Here is a 19,022-nt window from a genome sequence, read left to right on the forward strand (position 1 = left end):
TTTTTTATTATTTTTATATAAAAATGTACTTTTTAGATCCTTTATACTAGGCGGATTGAGAAAGTTCTTAAAAAAAAAAAAAAAAATTACTAACAAATTTTGGGGACAAAAAAATAGCTAAAGTCCTTCAAAAAAAATATGTAACTTTCTTAGTTGGATCCCAAATCATGACGTGAACCTTCAGCTTTGGTGGAGCTAACATGAGAGACTGGTGCCCATCCTTGAATCAAAGAATCAAGATCCGAACAATAGATTTTGGGTTCTCTTCAACAATTTAACAATCCAAGTGTGGAAAGGAAATGAGTGTGATCAACCTTGTCAAATTCTTGAGTTCAAACCAAACCAAACCAAGCCTTTAGTCCCATCAAATGGGGTCGGCTACATGAATCTTTCTGCTCCACGCGGCCCTATCAAAGGCCATTTCATTAGTCAAATTAAATAGATTCATATCTTTATTTAAAATGCTAGTCAACGTTAATCTAGGCCTACCCCGTCTCCTAATACTTCCATCTACCGTTACAGCATCGCATCTCTTCACTACTGTCTCTGTTGGTCTCTGTTGCATATGACCAAACCATCTCAAACGATTCTCTCTCAACTTATCTTCTATCAGTACTACTCCTACCCATTCCCAAATACACTCATTCCTAATCCTGTCTTGTCTAGTCTTACCACACATCCACCTTAGCATCCTCATCTCAGCCACACTCATCTTATCTACATGTTGTTTCTTGGTTGCCCAACACTCCGTCCCATACAACATAGCTGGTCTAATAGTCGTTCTATAAAACTTACCTTTTAGTCTAGTAGGTATTCGTTTATCGCACAATACCCCAGACGCACTTCTCCACTTACACCATCCCGCCTTAATCCTATGGGCCACATCTGCATTAATCTCTCCCGCTGTTGTGATAATCGACCCTAAATAACAAAAATGTTCACTCTTAGGCAATTTTTTGTTCTCAATCTTCACTTCTCCTCTACTTTCATTGTTACTGTTACTAAATTTACACTCCATGTATTTTGTCTTAGTTCTGCTTATTCGGAATCCTTTAGATTCAAGAGCTTTTTTCCAAATCTCTAACTTTGTGTTAACTCCTTCTCTAGTCTCATCCACTAGCACAATATCGTCTGCAAAAAGCATGCACCATGGCACATCATCCTGAATATTTATCGTCAACTCGTCCGTAACTAAAGCAAAAAGATAAGGACTTAAGGTAAATCCTTGGTATAACCCTACAGTGATAGGAAATTCATTTGTCTCTCCAGCTGGCGATCTAATAGTGGTCACCACCCCTTCATACATGTCTCTAATCAGGTCAATGTAACCTTTTGTCACCCCTTTCTTCTCTAACACCCACCATATTATATCCCGGGACACTCTGTCATATGCTTTCTCAAGGTTGATAAACACCATATAAATGTCTCTTTTTTTTTCTTTATACTTTTCTATTACTCTCCTCAAAAGATAGATCGCTTCCATTGTTAACCTACCAGGCATAAACCCAAATTAATTCTCTGACACCTCTGTTATATCTCGCAATCGGCGTTCCATCACCCTCTCCCACACTTTCATTATATGACACATTAGCTTGATTCCTCTATAGTTGTTACAATTCTGGACATCACCTTTATTCTTATAGATTGGCACTAAAATACTCTTCCTCCACTCATTTAGCATGTTCTTAGTCAACAAAATTTTGCTAAACAACCTAGTCAACAAACCAACTCCCTTTTTACCCAAACACTTCCAAGCTTCAATAGGGATATCATCGGGTCCTAAAGCCTTATTTGATTTCATCTTCTTAAGTGCAATTTCCACTTCCAAGTTCCTAATCCTGCGATAAAACCTATAGTCTTGGTTTATCGTATTACGGGCTATTTCTTCCCTTATTGTCGTACCTCCATATTCCTCATTTAATAGTTTTTCAAAATAATTCTTCCATCTTTCCTGAATCTCATCATCCTTCACCAACACCTTAAAATCTTCACTCTTGATGCACTTTACTTGATTAAAATCTCTTGTTTTTCTCTCTCGTATCTTAGCAAGTTTGTATACCCTCTTCTCTCCCTCCTTACTATCTAGTCTAGTGTATAGGTCATCATATACTTTCAACTTGGTCTCTCTCACTACTTTCTTGACCTCCTTATTAGCCAAATCTATAGCTCTTAAGGTTTTCCTCAGTTCTATCCTTCTGCCACTTTTTAAAGCACTCTTTTTTTGCCTTAACTACCGCTTGAACCTCTTCCCTCCACCACCAAGTTTCCCTAGAGCTAGGTCCCATTCCTTTCGACTCTACAAGGACTTCCATTGAGATTCTCCTCATACAATTGGCCATCGAGTTCCACATAGTGTTAGCATCACCTTTTAAATCCCAAGTACCTTCCTTATCCATTTGATTCTTAAATATTTCTAGTTTATCCCTATAGCGATCCCGGTTTTCCCTGTTGTTGCTTAACTATAATCCGGACTTGGTTCCGTAGATTTGTTGTTGTCCTATTCTCATTGCAGGCCTTTACTCTTTGTATTTGAGTCTTGGGTTGTGTTGGGCAGGTTTGAAACAGGTTGGTTGAACTTAGAAACCTAGAGTTGATGCCCAGAATTAGTCTTCACGCTCGAGCGGGGATTTTGACGCTCGAGCGGGCCCTTCGTTGTTGCTTCTCCGCTCGAGCTGGCGTTTTGACGCTCGAGCGTAGATTCCCATCTCCCAGTATTTTCCTCTGCAGGTCTTCGTGCGCTCGAGCGGGAGTTTTGTCGCTCGAGCGTGAACCTTTGATTTTGTTCGTTCGCTCGGGCGGGGAGTTTGACGCTCGAGCGGGGACCTAGTCTGCAAAACTTCTGGAAGTGTGCAATCTACGCCCGAGCGGCTCTTTCCGCGCTCGAGCGTGAGTCTGTGTCTGACGCTCGAGCGGGAGTTTCCACGCTCGAGCGGGGAGTCGATTATATCAGTCCGTGAAATCACTTTTTGAATCACTTTTTCACACCCGTTTCTCTCTCTTACTTTTCCAAAAAGCCATTTGAGAGCTCCTCTCTCTAAAACCATAACTTCTCTCTAAGTATTGATCTAGCTAGGGTATTTTCCTCACCTTTGGTCTTTACAAAAGTTGGGTTGATCGTCGAGGGCTTTCCTTTGATCCGAAAATTTTAAGTTTTGGAGCACGTTGAGTTCCGTCATCTTCTTCCCTTGAGCCCCAAATTTGAGGTAGGGATTCCTACTCACTATTATGGTCTTCGACATAGATTATTGGTAGTTTTGATAAAGTGTTGAGGTTGGTTGATTTTGAGACTTAGGGTTTCACAATGGTATAAACAAGGGTTTGTTATTTTGATTCTTAAACATGTATTTTGGGTCTAAAAATGATGATTTGAGTGTTGGTTGTTGATATTTGAACCTATGGTTAATATTGAGAGTTGGGGGAGAAAGCCCTAATTTGTGTATTGATTAATTGATATAATAAAATTTGGGAAAGTTATGGATTTGTGAAATTGAAGTGAATATAATGAAATTGGCTCATTATTAGATGAACTAGTGGAGTTGGATTTATTCATCGCTTATTTGTGAAAATGTTGATAATTTTATGTGTTGGAGCTTTTATTATCTGTTTAGAAATAATTGTTTGGGCTACCGGTGGAGAGTAGTTTCAATTGTTATAGACAATGCATGAGGATTAGGCAAACTAAAACTAATCGAATGGACATGTCATAGAGTGTGACTGTTGAATGAATACATTAACTTTATGTATTGATTGATTATGTATACTATCAATGTGTATATATATGTTGTTTTGTGTGAACGGTTTATTGGAAGAAAGGGGTTGGACCTCTAAACCAAACGGTTTATTGGAAGAAAGGGGCTGGACCTCTAAACCAAACGGTTTATTGGAAGAAATGGGCTGGACCTCTAAACCAAACGGTTTATTGGAAGAAAGGGGCTGGACCTCTAAATCGGAAATTGATACAGCTCATATGCTTATCTATTGAAGTGTTGATACAGCTCATATGCTTATCTATTGAAGTGTTGATACAGCTCATATGCTTATCTGTTGAATTGTTGATATAGCTCATACGCTTATCTGTTGATTTGTTGGTATTGCTCATATGCATATCTAATGGGAAATGGGAAATATTTGATATGAGTTACTGTCTCATCTAGGTTGTTGGCTAGGTTCTGAGCCGTAGTTGAATTGTGAATTGGGTAAGAAATGGAAAATGAAATGAAACATGAATGCAGTGGCCTTGTAACGAAAGTGGAGTGTGAATTGATTGGTGTGAGTTAAACGTTTACCAATTGCTAAAGTCTTAGTTATTGCTCATACTGTGTTTAGCATATCTCTACTGGGCATTGGCTCACCCTATATGGGACACCATTTTCAGGTACAGGTAGCATGCCACCTCCAAGGCCATAGCTTGGATGGAGATGAGAGTTGAAGACTCTTTTTGATTCTTTTGTTTGTATTAAACATGTGTACCAAGCCTAGGGCTTCCTGGTATAGAGTTAGTACTTTCTTTTGTAATCAAGTGTTGACTTGGAAAGCTGTAAGCCCTTAGGGCATTTACTTTTGTTGTTAACATCTAATACTGTTGTAAGAACTACTCTGATGAATGGAAATGTGTTGATTTCTCTTATATCATTGCATGTCTAGAGTGTTGGGTTTTGTGTATTATTTTGAGGGCGTTACAATCCCCCTTTTAGGTCCCACCATCTCGTCCTACGACGCCCACCATCCTTCTTAGCTTGGTATTGCCCTCTAAAACATAAATCTAGTACCAAAATCCTATGTTGAGAGACAAGACTCTCTCTAGGAATCACCTTACAATCATTGCATTTTAGGCGGTCCACTTTTCTCACTAAGAAGTAATCTATTTGACTCTTAACTAATCCACTCTTAAAGGTTATCAAATGCTCCTCCCTCTTCTTATACATAGTATTGGCCACCACCAGGTCAGAAGCCAACACAAAATCTAAGATACTCTCTCCAGCCTCATTTTTGTCACCAAAATCGTATCCACCATACACCCTTTCATAACCTAGTTTATCTATGCCCACATGGCCATTAAAATCTCCACTTATAACCAAGTTCTCTCCTACGGGTATCTCCTGTAAGATCTCATCCATTTGCTCCCAAAAATCTCTCTTAGTCTGATCATCTAACCCTACTTGAGAGGCGTATGCGCTAATAATGTTCACTATATTCCCTCCAATAACTAGTTTAATTAGCATAATCCTATCTCCTTTCCTAGTGACCGCCACCACACTTTCCACAAGACCCTTGGCAATTATGATTCCTACCTCATTCCTGCGTCTATCCTTACCACTATAATATAGTTTAAAATCAGTATCCTCAATTTCCTAGCTTTCTCTCACGTCCACTTAGTTTCTTGTATGCAAGCTATACTAACTCTCCTCCTAATCATAACATCTACCAATTCCATCGTCTTACCAGTTAAGGTTCCTATGTTCTAAGTGGCAACCCTAAACCTATAGTCTTGGACTAGCTTCCTTACCCGCGCTCGTCCAGAAAAGCGCGGAAACCTTTGCCCATTTTTCACCGCACCCAGGCGTCGATGCGACACCCCTTACTCACTTTTCAAAACACCCGGAGGCAGGCGCAACGCGTCACTTGAGGGGAACGACCTAGCATTTAAACGATTCAAAGTATGATTCATTTTCATAAGGGATCCGAGTGGCTTTTTTACGTGTTGGCTGTCGGCTACCTAACACACAACCCTCCTCCTTAACCCGGGCTTGGGACCGGCAGAGTTGTTAACAACCCCGGCGGAGTTTTCTTGAGTTCAGAAAATAGAAAAAAAATTTCTTTCCTCTAAAAGTTTTCTTCTATTTTTGAAGAACAGACATCCCATTGCTTCTTGTTTTTATTGAGGGCTTCATTTAACATTCTCACCCAAAACATATAAATATGCCCAAACTTCCAAAATTTCTTCATTCTTGTTTTATTTATCGCTTTTTGAAATTTTACTATAACTACTTCAAGTGTAAAAAGCAATAGAGTTGGGCTGAGCCAGAGACTCCGTCTTTTTGCAGGTGGCCAGACTATAATCAAAGATGCAACACAACCACCATGTCTTTTCTATCCTTTTATTGGGAGCAAATTCACAACCCCCATATCTTGAAGCGTTCATTTACCCTTCTACTACCCCCAAAACAAAGTTGTCATATATCAACTGCACAAAACTCACTATATAAAGGTTGATGTCAAACAAAAAATGATGAAAAAAAAAATGTATACTCATTTTTCAAGTCTATAACCAAAGGAGGCAACTAACTAATGGGAATCATGGCAGTTTGTGATGCACATTCACTCTCTGCTCTTACACTTCGCCAGCACTTCAAATTTGTGCCAAGTGTCAGCTCAATGGGTTACGTCAAGCCAAGTACCAGAACAAGTTTGGGTTTTCCTTGTCTCTTTCCAAGTAGTCGCAGGTGATCAGATCTTCAATCCGCTTCTTGATTGCCTTGAAGTCGGGCTGCACAAGCACATCAATTAAGCACTTATGAGACACTATTGTCAGCATTACATTATTTGACCTCAGGCAAAGTTCACCAAAACAAGCCCTTCCCCAACTTTTACCCACCAAAACAAACAAACAATTTGTTCTACAGAGTCTCCTTATTTCATACTCAATTAATTGCTCAACCAACATTAAGATTCAATATGTACATGACTTGGCGGCAGTCAAGGTCAAAAATCCTTTTTTTATGTGTAATTGCTTTGCTATCAGCATCTCATTCTTCCCTCTTTATTTACAGATGAGAACCAAAAAGTATCCAAATATTAAAACGGATACTTGATACATACTTATCCCCAAAAAAATATTTACTTGATGCCCAAAACTTTTCTCTATCCCGCCCATAAAAGTTAAGGAACATCAATGTTTTCATTTTGTGTGGAAAAATGTTTTTAAAATTTCATAAAATCAATTTAAAAGGTTATCATAAAAAGGGGTGTTTTCATAAAAAAATTGGAAACAATGTCAAATATGTTTTACATATAAGTAGCCATTTTATTCTGTTTTAAGAACATAAAGCAGAAAATGAAAATGATACCAAATGCTAACTTTTTGGTTGTATTTCACATATTTGAGGAATGGCATACCTTGAACATATGGCTTAACTGCTCAACACATTCCATCACTAATTGTTGATGACCCAAAACTTTGTGACTCTTCATTATGGGCACAATTGAGGCGTCAATAGCATAACGTCTGTCCTTGTCAACATCTTCAACTACTTTCTTCCGTTCATCCACTGGTGGGAGAGGAATCTGATTGAAATAAATAAAAAGTTTGAATCATCTCAAAAGCTCAGAGAGAGAGAGAGAGGCAACAAGAAATAGCAAGGAGAGAAGATGCATATCTCATTCTGTTAGTAAACTTGGAGTTGAACTCAAAATAGTCATATTGAATAGACAGTTTTAGTGTTTGGTTCCTTATTAAGAATTTTGTACTTTGCGCACGACAGAGACTGGAGCAATCTAACTAAATCATCATCAGCTAAATTTAATTGGGTCTTGATTTCTGAATAACTCTATCTATTTCCTCCGAGGTTTGGGACTCCTTGATGGCACGGCGCTTATCGGCTGAACCAGACCAAATGGAGTTGACTTAACGACTTTATATCCGGCCTTGACTCGTAGGGCATCGTCTTCCACCTTACAGTGCCCAGAAAACAGGGCATCGTCTTGATTTCTGAATAACTCTTCAACTTTCTTCATCAGTGCCCAGACTGTTTTGGGAGGCTGTCTGGTCAACGAACTGCGGAGTGGACTATCAGGGTGTAATCCTATCTTAAAGGCAGTAATGGCCATAGAATCATTGCAGGCATCATCCACCAAGTTGAAATACTCCCAATAGCGCGCCGAATACTCATGGAGAGTCTCTTTTGGCTTAATTTGCATTGTCCAGAGAGAGTCGGCTTGCTTTGGCTGAACTTCATTGGTGATGAATCTTGCTCTAAAAGATTTTTGGAGCTAATGAAAGCTTCTTATTGATGCCGGCTCCAGTTTATAGTACCATCTGACGGCCAATGATCCCAGGCTACTTGGAAACATTCGACACATGAGAGCTTTAGCATCAGCATGCAACGTCATCACTTGTTTATAATGACGAATGTGGTCAGTGGGATCTAATTTTCCGTCATGTAGGGTGAACGTCGGTGCTTTGAACTTTTTAGGCAGCACAGCCCTTGCAATGCGTCGTACAAAAAGGCTGTGCTTGTCTTCTTCATCCGAATCATCACTTCCTTTCCCTCGCCTGTGCCGCACATATGGACTTCCTTCAGATGAGCTGGATACATCAACTTGCCCCTTCTTTCTGGGTTCCTGGGATGATGGGTCAGAATCACTGCCATTATCTTGTTTCCGAAGTCGATGTCATCGATCATCCTTCTTCTTTTCTAAGGATCGACCCCGGTCATGGCGTGCGGCCTGTTAGGATTTGGCTAACTCCAGGGCCAATTCCTTACGCAAGTGCTTGTTCTCAGCAATCATATCTTCTAGACACTGTTCGTTTCGTCTTGCTTGATCCATGATCGTCTACACAGTCTCCTGCACAGAAATTGAGGGTGAGGTTTTAGCTATTGAGTCGAAGTTCAAGGCCGCAGTGATATTCTCCGGTCCAAGCATGTTTCTTAGAGTAATGTCATCTCTTGGAGTAACATCATCAACAACTATCGAAGGATCATCTGTCACACCTGCCATGGACACACTTGAGTATTCCTACAGACGGCGCCAATTGTGGTGAAGTGGTTTGGAAATACTCTCTGATCTAGGCAAACGCTTTTTGATCCTCTGGTTGCTACCTAAAAGAAATGAACACTCCGGTCGGGGGTGCCGGAATTAGCACGCCGACGAGGAAGTCAGTATTCTCTCAAGTTTACTTCTATTTCAAGTTATCCAGTTCTCTTTCACATACCTTCCTTCTGGCTGATGTTCCTGCTTTTATAATACTCTTGTAGGGCCCACCTTCTGATTTATGGAAACCCTACCCTTACAGCTGGACCCTCATTTCCGCCGTGTGATCTACAACATACTCAGCTATAAATGTAAGCTTACTCGGCTGGTGCGAGCCACTGTTAGTCGGCCCGTAAGAGCCGACTTGCAAATGGCTCCAAATTGTAGGTTTTTATGACACCACATATATCGAGTTCGATTTTGATGTGTCATAATAAGTTTTTACTGATATTACAGAGTTATTTTTTCCTCTGCGCTAAATCTTGAAAATCAATAATATAAATTGAATAGCTCTGCTTTGTGTGGTGATTTCATAGATGAACCAAGAGGAAAAGGATTGTTTGAAGTGCAAAGGACTGGTATGAACGATTTTTTGATGCGGAGTTGAGTGTACCATGAATCATTGACAAATCTATGGATTGGGGGTAGTTTTTAGAGAAGAAGAAAGAGAGCATTATTCAAGAACAATTGAATTAAAGTGTGAAGAAGCTAAGCTCGCATGCTGTATCAAACAACCATAGAAATTAAAGTCTGGAGATGGAGAAAATTGAAAATTTCAGAAAATTAAAATTTTTTATTTTTCGTATTTTTTTATTTTCACTGATTTTTTTTAATATTTTAAGCTTTTTTTTTTTAATTTTTAGATAAACTTGACATAAATACACTTAAAAAGTACAATATTTGGGAAATTTTTTTTAGAAAATTCACTAAATATTAAAAATACAAAAAAAAAAATGAGAATTCAGTATATTTTTTGTATTCTTGTGTATTTATTAATTTTTTAAAATATTTTTTACAAATATTTTTATTTTTTAGGTACATCTAAGTGAGGTGTATCTAAAAAAATATTTAAAAAAAATGTTTAAAATTTTAAAAATATTCACTAAGAACAAAAAATTTATAAAAAATAAAAAACTCAATTTCTAAAAAATTGAATTCAAAAAATTCCAAACCAAACACAGGTATTATTTTTTTGTTTTTAATAAGAATTGATCCCTTGATCTTAATTAGTTGTCGAAAAATGCTTGGGGCTCTCTTTTTTTTGAAGACCCCCACGATCCCTTTTGAATCTTAACCATTGATGTATATGTGGGGCCCACTCATGTATGTGCGGGGCGTACACCATCAATGGTTGAGATCCAAAGGGACTGTCGGAGTTTTCAAAAAAAGGGGGTCTCAATCATTGTTGTTAATTGTCTGTGATAAAAATTAATTTTCTCACCTCCCAATTAAATATTTATAAACATGAATAATTAAGCTAACTCAATTAATTGTTCTCAATTTGAGGATTGTGCCTTAACCAAATGATTACTTTTCTTTTTACTTTTACTATCCAAATGTAAAATATTTATTTTGTCGAAAAAAGAAAAAAAAATTGCTTATATTTAGTTAACAATTTTTTTATCATCTATTTTAACTATTTATTTTATTATACACTTACCAAATTGATTAACAATAAATTGATAGTGTAAGAACGAACATACATCAAATTGATAATTGATGAAAAAAATACACAAAATCATGAACATTTATCTTTAGAATAAATAGTGAAATTAATCCTTTTATTAAATTATAAGATGCCAAATGCAATTTGATTTTTTTTTTTTTTTTTGAAGTGAAACTTTGTTTTAGATGGGAAAAAATCATAAATTGTAAAGTGTAATTTTAAACGAAGTATTTTCAGATTGAAATGCAATTTTAATTTTTCAGATTGAAATGCAATTTTAAAGAGTTTTTTCTTTTATCTAAATAATACCCTAAACACAAAAATTAATAATTCTAATTCGATATTTATGTGAATACTTACATCACCTTTGATGGATTGTTTCAAAAAATAGTTTTGATTATTGTTCTCATTCGTTATTTGATTTTGTTCAAACTTTCTTCTATTTGTAAGTAACAACACAAAAAAGAAACAATGGTGTTGATAATGGTAAGTTTTGGTAAGGTGAATTGAAATTTTAGAGTGAGAAAGAAAAAGATAAAATAATTGAAATTTGGGGAAGAAGATAAGAGACTTGAATCTAAATAATACATATAAGTAATTAGGGTGTCCCATGAAAAAAAAGATATTTTATTTTAGGATTTAATATGTGTTTTCCTTATTAATAAATTTAAATTAGCCTATAATATGAATTAAAATTTCAAAAATTTAATTAGGTGTACTCAATTATTTTTTAAGTGCAAATAGAATCACCAAAAAAAATGGTTGTCATTTTCATAATTAGGAAAAGTAATAATGCATTTAGGGAGTTGGGCCATAAAAAAAATGTAAAAAGTTTATAAAAAAAAAAGAAAGTGGCTGTTATTGTGGGAGACAGGCCCCCAAGAAGGAGAAGCCACCAGATATTGTTGGCCCATGGAAAGGAAAATGTAAATCAGATGTTGGGCCCAAGTGTTAAAAAAAACACACACACACACACACATACACAAAAAGTGGTTGTCATATTGAGAACGGCCCAGCAACGACCGGCCCGTAATCCATCCACTGACAAGAGCGGGAGGTAAACCTGTTTCCAGCAATTCTTCCACCTATAAACCTGTTTCCAACAATTCTTCCACCTGTAATCTGTTTCCAGCAATTCTTCAAGGCCCAACTCCTTACTTGGAATGGGCGGGCCAGCAAATAACCCCATCAAGGACAGCCCGCTGGACCAAACCAACTTCCAACCACATTAATACCCTCACTTGAGTCATAGGCTCGCGTTACCAAGCCCGACAATATTAACCTCTTTGGTGGCTCTTTAAATGGAACAAAACTATGTTCTAATATCTCGATGTGGGAATAGAACAAGTTAAGAGAGCATTCCTATATCAACTGCTCTCCAATCTCTCTTTCAATTTCATCTCTGTCCAACAACCTCTGTACGAGAAATATTTTAAACAAGTGAATTATTTTAATTTTTCATATTTCGTGCATTAAGTTTTGATTCATTGCTCCAGATCAAAATATATACTGAAACAATATGATCAAGTTGCTATATGTATGTTCAACGCCTCGAATTAATGTTAACATTATATATATATATATGCAGCTAGTGTGCTGATTTAGATTTCCCATCGCCAACAAGTCATGCCAAAGCTTAGCTTTAAACCTTATTAGCCAACACTTTCTCACATCCATCCTAATATTAATTTTGTGGGAGCGAAAATTTTGTATAGAATTATATATAATTTTCGACTCGAGTGTTCGGATGTCTCCTGTTAAAGAAGTGTCTTCTTGAACTCTTTGCTAGACATTCTACTCGGGTGCACTGTTGGGATACTCTGTTAGGCCACTCTAGAGGAGATAATCACGGAGCACCTCAATAGTTTATTTCAATAGTTTATCACCTATAGATATCGGGCACTATCCCAACACTTCCTTCCAAAGGGTCAAGTACACACCCTCAAATACAGTAATTCAATTAATATCATTATATTCTTACAGAAAATCCTAACTCGAGTATCAAAGTGTCTATTCTGACAAAACACTAATGGTATCTTTTATTGAATATCTATGGAGTGTCATTTGTCTCTTCGTTGATCTTATTATCAACAATGTGGATGATTAAGTTCCCAAATTTTTGTCATCAAATATTTACGCTTATTGGATCATCGAAAATCAAGATATAGTAATGTGAGGACATGATTAATGGTGAAATTTGTGAACAAAATATCTCATACCCTTAAATCATTACATGTTTCTATTCATTGGAAATGATGTATGGGAAATAATTAGACATAGATTTCAAAATATAAAAAGCTCATTCAAAACATAATTTATGTTATTTTTTAAATTATGAATCATATATTAGATGTTTTGATTTGAAATGAAATAACTAATATGCAATAAATTTGTTTTGATTTTGTTCAAACTTTTTTCTATTTGCAAGTAATAACCCAAAAAGAAACAATGGTGTATCTAAAGAATTGGAATTTTAGAGTGAGAAAGAAAAAGATAAAATAATTGAAATTTGAGGAAGAAGATAAGAGACTTGTATCTAAAGAATACATATAAGTAATTAGGGTGTGCCATGAAAAAAAAAGATATTTTATTTTAGGATTTAATATGTGTTTTCCTTATTAGTAAATTTAAATTAGCATATAATATGAATTAAAATTTCAAAAATTTAATTAGGTGTATTCAATTATTTTTTAAGTGCAAATAGAATCACCAAAAAAAATGGTTGTCATTTTCAAAATTAGGAAAAGTAATTATGCATTTAGGGAGTTAGGCCATAAAAAAATGTAAAAATTTTATAAAAAAAAAAAGTGGTTGTTATTGAGGGAGACAGGCCACCAAGAAGGGGAAGCCACCAGATATTATTGGCCCAAGGAAAGGAAAATGTAAATTAGATGTTGGGCCCAAGTGTTTAAAAAAACAAAAACAAAAACAAAAACAAAAAAACACACACACAAAAAGTAGTTGTCATATTTAGAACCGCCCATCGGATATGGACCTGAGGAGCACCGACCGGCCCATAATCCATCCACTGACAAGAGCGGGAGGTAAACCTGTTTCCAGTAATTCTTCCACCTGTAAACCTGTTTCCAGCAATTCTTCAAGGCCTAACTCCTTGCTTGGAATGGGCGGGCCAGCAAATAACCCCATCAGGGACAGCCCGCTGGACCAGACCAACTTCCAACCACATTAATACCCTCACTTGAGTCATAGGCTCGCATTACCAAGCCCAGCAATATTAACTTCTTTGGTGGCTCTTTAAATGGAACAAAACTATGTTCTAATATCTCGATGTGGGAATAGAACAAGTTAAGAGAGCATTTCTATGTCAACTGCTCTCCAATCTCTCTTTCAATTTCATCTTTGTCCAACAACCTCTGTACGAGAACTATTTTAAACAAGTGAACTATTTTAAGCAAGTGAACTATTCTAACAAAACAATAATAATGTCTTTTGTTGAATATTCACGAAACACCGTTCATCTCTTCCTTAATTTTATATTTCAGCTATGCTTAAGATTATGTTTTCAAATTTGTGTCTTAAAAAATTTATATTTATTGGATCATTGAAAATCAAAATAATAGTAATTTGAGAAACATGATATAATGGTGAAATTCGGGGGAAAAAAATATTTGTTAAAGATTTATATTTATGCGATGATGTACGGAAATTTGGGAAGTTAGGCCGCAGGAGGAGGAAAAAAATACAAAAAAATTGACTGTTATATTGAGAACAGGCCATCAGACATTAGCGGACTTGAGGCACTGGCCTGTAATCCTTCCACCGACAAGAGCGGGAGGTATTCGCTGCTCTGTGAAACCAACCTGGCGCTGTGCCCTCCACTCTAGGAAACGAGAGCCTCAAGCCTTCGCTTAAGGCCCACGGTTCAACTCCTTTACTTGGAATGGGCAGACTAGTAAGTAACCCCATCAAAACCAGCCTGTTGAGCCAAACTAACTTTCAGCCACAATAATGCCCTCACTTGAGTCACAGGCTCACGTTACCAAGCCCAGCGATAAGAACCTGTTTGGTGATCGTTTAAATCGAGCATTGTTAAGTTCTTACCCTTCGATGTGGGACTGAATGCAATTCCAGTGCTACTCACAATGACAACAAACAAACAACTTTCCAATCTTTGTTCGACCTCATGATAATAAAAAAAACCATAGTGGTTATTAATGAACGTTGATTTTTTATTTATTGAATTAGATCAATACATATAAATGAAGTAGAGAACTTGTATAATTTTCGGATCAACTGGTGATTGTTTGAACTATCTTCCTGCCCATTTTCAAACCTTTGATATTACAAAATTGTTGCTGCCTTCTTCAAGTCCTACCCTCAGTTTTAAACCTTTGATATCCAACAGTTTGTCACATCCTTCATTAGTTCTTACATTATTGCATTAGTTTCTCACATCAATTGTTTCTCAAAAGTATTCAAAACATTTTTCAAAAAGTATTTATACCCATATCCTCCGAGTGCCTCATGGAAAACATGCTTGATAGTACATCCAGTTAGCTCTTCCAAAAATGAACTTGGTGTCTTCGGCCAACGCTCTGAATGGGCGTTTTTGTTTGGCTTGGCTCAATAGCCTTACTTCAATATCTAATTTTTTGTCCAAGACCTTTTCCAAATATTATAGCGAAGCCTCGGTATATTTTACGAATCTCTGATTCCAAGCTAGTTGCATTCTCAATCTTGCTCAAATTGTCATTAATGGACATTCCCTTTTCATCCATGAAGAATCTTCCATATCCAGACAAGGGGTCACTGCAGTCCATCATTCCCTGCTCCCTATGCGGTTCTTATCTCTCTGTCGTGCCTACCGTGCTATGACAAGGCACCGTTTTTCTATTTTATTTATTTCTTTTGTTTTGATGAGGGTTACATTAATTCCTATAGGGTGAAGGGGTGTCAATTAGGAATTAAGTGCTATGCTAAAGAGATATGGGATGATGTAGAGTTTGTAACCCATTTTGCCTTTTCTTGTAAGGTTTATACTAGCAAAAAATCTGTGCTACGCACGGAGTGAAAATTTTGTATTTTTTAAATACAAAATATAATAAAATAAAATAATTCATCGGGCAAATCAATTTATCAAACTAAATTGTATTGTTTTAAAAAAATTAATTTTGAAATTAAAATCAAACAAACCATACATGTTTTGACTGTTTCAAAACAAATCAATTTATCAAACCAAAAGTAAAAAAATGTAACTTCAAAAAAAAAAAAAACGAAAGTAGTTGTATAAAAATAAATAATAAATAAAAACCAACTTAAGGCCCAAAATATTCAATTCACATTCAACATCTGTATAAAAAAAATAAAAAATAAAAAATAAATTATGAGGCTTCGAAACTTCAAAATCTCCTTCCAAATATCCCAAAACCTACCTCAACCATTCTAAATCATCCTAACAAAATTCTAAACACCTTTAATTTCAATTCTCAAAACCAAAACTAAAAATGGATCCCCATGTCAATTTTGTGAGGCGGTTCAGAATAAATAGAAAAATCAAAAGAACTCTCATTTCTAAAGAAGGGTTCAGTCTCCATTGAATTGTGCCCTGCTAGATTAAGTGATATTCCCTAAAAAAAAGAAAAGAAAATGCATTATGGATTAAATTACATTACAAACTTATATATATTATTTACTTTAGAACTTTGTAGACTAAGCGATGCTTGGAAAGAGAAAGGTTGTGATTGTGGATACCTGGCGAGTATGAATTAGTATCATGTGTGAGAAGATTATACCTATAATTTATCAATTGTGGCCAATAGAGACTCCCAACATCCTACTCCATAAAAACATTGTGAAAAGTAAATACACTAGCACAACATAGTGGAAAAAATAAACAAATAATATAAAACAAGAGCTAACCTGTGGTGGCTTAAAGATGAATTTTGAACATTTGTGGTATTGCTTGATTGACCAATAGTCTAAATAAGTTGTAAAATTTATCAATACATTACACAATTTATAAAAATACATAAATAAATAACATCAAGCAATAGCTAATCAGTGAATGTCTTTGTACGAGCACGAAATAATTCTTCTCGTATGATCCTGTTGATCAAGTTTGCACTCCTCCAAACGTCGTCGCTTTACTTCCTGAAAACACAACTGTGAGCTTGTAACGCCCTCAAAATAATAACAATAAACCCATCAGATAAGACATGCATTTACATATAAACTAACCACATTCTTTTATTCATTAGAGTTCCATTACATAAGTATTACATGTTAACATCAAAACAAAATGCCCTACGGGCTTACAGCTTTCCAAGATAACACTTGGTTACAACAAAAGAGTACTAACTCGTTTACACATTAAGCCCTTGGCTTGAAGTTACATGTAATACATCAAAAGTTAAGCGACAAAAGTATGTCCGCCTCTAGCCTCCCAGCTATGTCCTTGGAGGTGGCATGCTACCTGCACCTGAAAATGATATTCCCATATAGGGTGAGCCACAGCCCAGTAGAAATACACTAAACCAACCATGAACAATGACTAAAAGATTAGCAATTGATAGATGGCTAACATGGATACATTCACATAAATCACACATTTATGTCATACAACTTATGAGTCTAAGTTACCTTTCATTTTCCCTTTTTCAACAGATAAGCATGCTAGCTCTATCATTATTTCCACAGATATGTATAAAAACTATATCCTACATTCAGATATGCATATAAGCTATATCCACATTCTCAATAGATATGTTTAACAACAATATCCCACATTCACAGATAAGCATATAAGCTGTATCCACACTTTACCAAGATAAGCATATAAGCTCTATCTTCACTTCTCTAGACAAGCATATGAGCTGTATCTACGGAGTTCATCCCCTATCTTCTCCCAACACTATCCGGTTTAGAGGTACATCCCCTATCTTCCCCTAAACCGCGGAGTACATCCCCTATCTCCTCCTCTACACATAACGTATATAAACACATTGGTTCTATATACAATCACCCAATACATACAGTTAATGTATTCTATCAACCGTTAAGTTCCATGACATATTTCATTGATTAGTTTCAGTTTGCCTAATCATCATGCATTGTCTACAACAATCACGACTATCCTCCACCGATAGCCCAAAGCAGTTATTTCTAAACAGAAAATAAATGCACAATGGATATTCATTCAACATTTCATTTCCTCATTTTTCACCATTAATTATCCCAATTAATCAAGCAATGTAATTAGGCCATTTTCCATAATTACCATTTTAACCCTTAGGTCCCATTTTCATCAATGATTCAACATTTATTCCATTTTTTTTTATGCCAAACATGCATCTAGGTTTATTATGAATAAAACCCCAACTTTTTGTAAAATTACACAAAAGCCCCCAAACTTTCACCAAATTACCAAACCAAGCTCAACATCTCAAAATACCAAAATTTAAAGACAAAATCCATAGAGAGGAGTAGGATATCCCTACCTCGAGGTTTAAGCCACAAAGGAGATGAAGACTCGAAGATCAACTTGCTCCAAATCCAAACTTTTTCAGATTAAAACAAAGCTCTCAACGCCCTCTATCTTTTTAACAAAGGCTCTAGGCTAGATTCACACTCTAGGGAGATCAAATCTTAGAGAGAATGTAAGCTTAGAGAGAGAGGGTCTCGGATTTAGGGTTTGATAAAAAGAAAAGGTGCAAAAGTGATGTTCAAAAACGCTACTGTCCGCTGATATAAAACACGCTCGCTCGAGCGAAGACTTGGTCGCTCGAGCGACCAGACACAGAAAACTCTCGCTCGAGCCAAGAAGTTCTCGATCGAGCGAAGAAAAACCCAGACCGCTCGAGCGAAGGAAGCTCGCTCGAGCCAAGAAAGGCAACTCTCAGGTCCAGAACCAGACGCAACACTCGCTCGAGCGAAGCCACCCTGGCTCGACCCACCAGACACAACTCAACTCTCGCTCGAGCGACAAACTCCTCGCTCGAGCGAAGGACCAAAAATCTGGGCAGCAACACTAGGCTCCCAAACACAACCAACCTGTAACAAACCTGCCCAACACATCCTATAACTCAATATACCAGTAAAGAGGATGCAAACAAGATAATAAACAACTACCAACATCCACAGACACATGTCCGGATCACTGTACAACAAGGGTAAACCCGGGATCGCTATAGAGCTAGCCGGCGGGTGTGTGCCGGAAACCCCTCCGATGTCTAAGTCAGCAACTAGACAATAGACAATAAGCTCTGTGTATTCTAGAGTAAGAATTGGGATACCTGTCCATAGGTCTGGTCATAAGCTTTTATAGACTTTACTTTGGCACAATCCTAGTAGGATTCCAACTCTCCCTATGAGAGTCCTCCTGGGAATCAGACACCCTACTCACTATCAACCAAGTGAGATGGTTTTGCACAATCCTAGTAGGACTTTACTCTCCTTAGCAGAGTCCTCCTGGGAGTCATACTCGTACTCACTACCAAGTAAGTGAGATGGTTTGCACAATCCTAGTAGGACTCTAACTCTCCTTAGCAGAGTCCTACTAGGAGTCTCATCACTGCAAGCCAAGTGAGATGGCTGAACCCTTTTACCTCGGTTATACATTCCTGACCGAACTGCCTTATCTCGGTCC

At 36.8% G+C, this 19,022-nt stretch overlaps 1 long non-coding RNA gene across 1 annotated transcript; it reads right to left on the bottom strand.

The window, feature by feature from the left end:
• Nucleotides 1-6,176: 6,176 nt before the first annotated feature.
• LOC114286294 (uncharacterized) lies at nt 6,177-7,284 on the bottom strand. Its single transcript, XR_014350072.1, has 2 exons — nt 7,117-7,284; nt 6,177-6,487 (listed from the first exon to the last, which is right to left on the bottom strand). It is a non-coding gene; the product is annotated as an uncharacterized LOC114286294 (long non-coding RNA).
• Between the last annotated feature and the right edge of the window lie 11,738 nt (nt 7,285-19,022).

This window comes from Camellia sinensis, chromosome 14 (genome assembly GCF_055761805.1).
Source record: "Camellia sinensis isolate YWXY chromosome 14, ASM5576180v1, whole genome shotgun sequence".
NCBI lineage: Eukaryota > Viridiplantae > Streptophyta > Magnoliopsida > Ericales > Theaceae > Camellia > Camellia sinensis.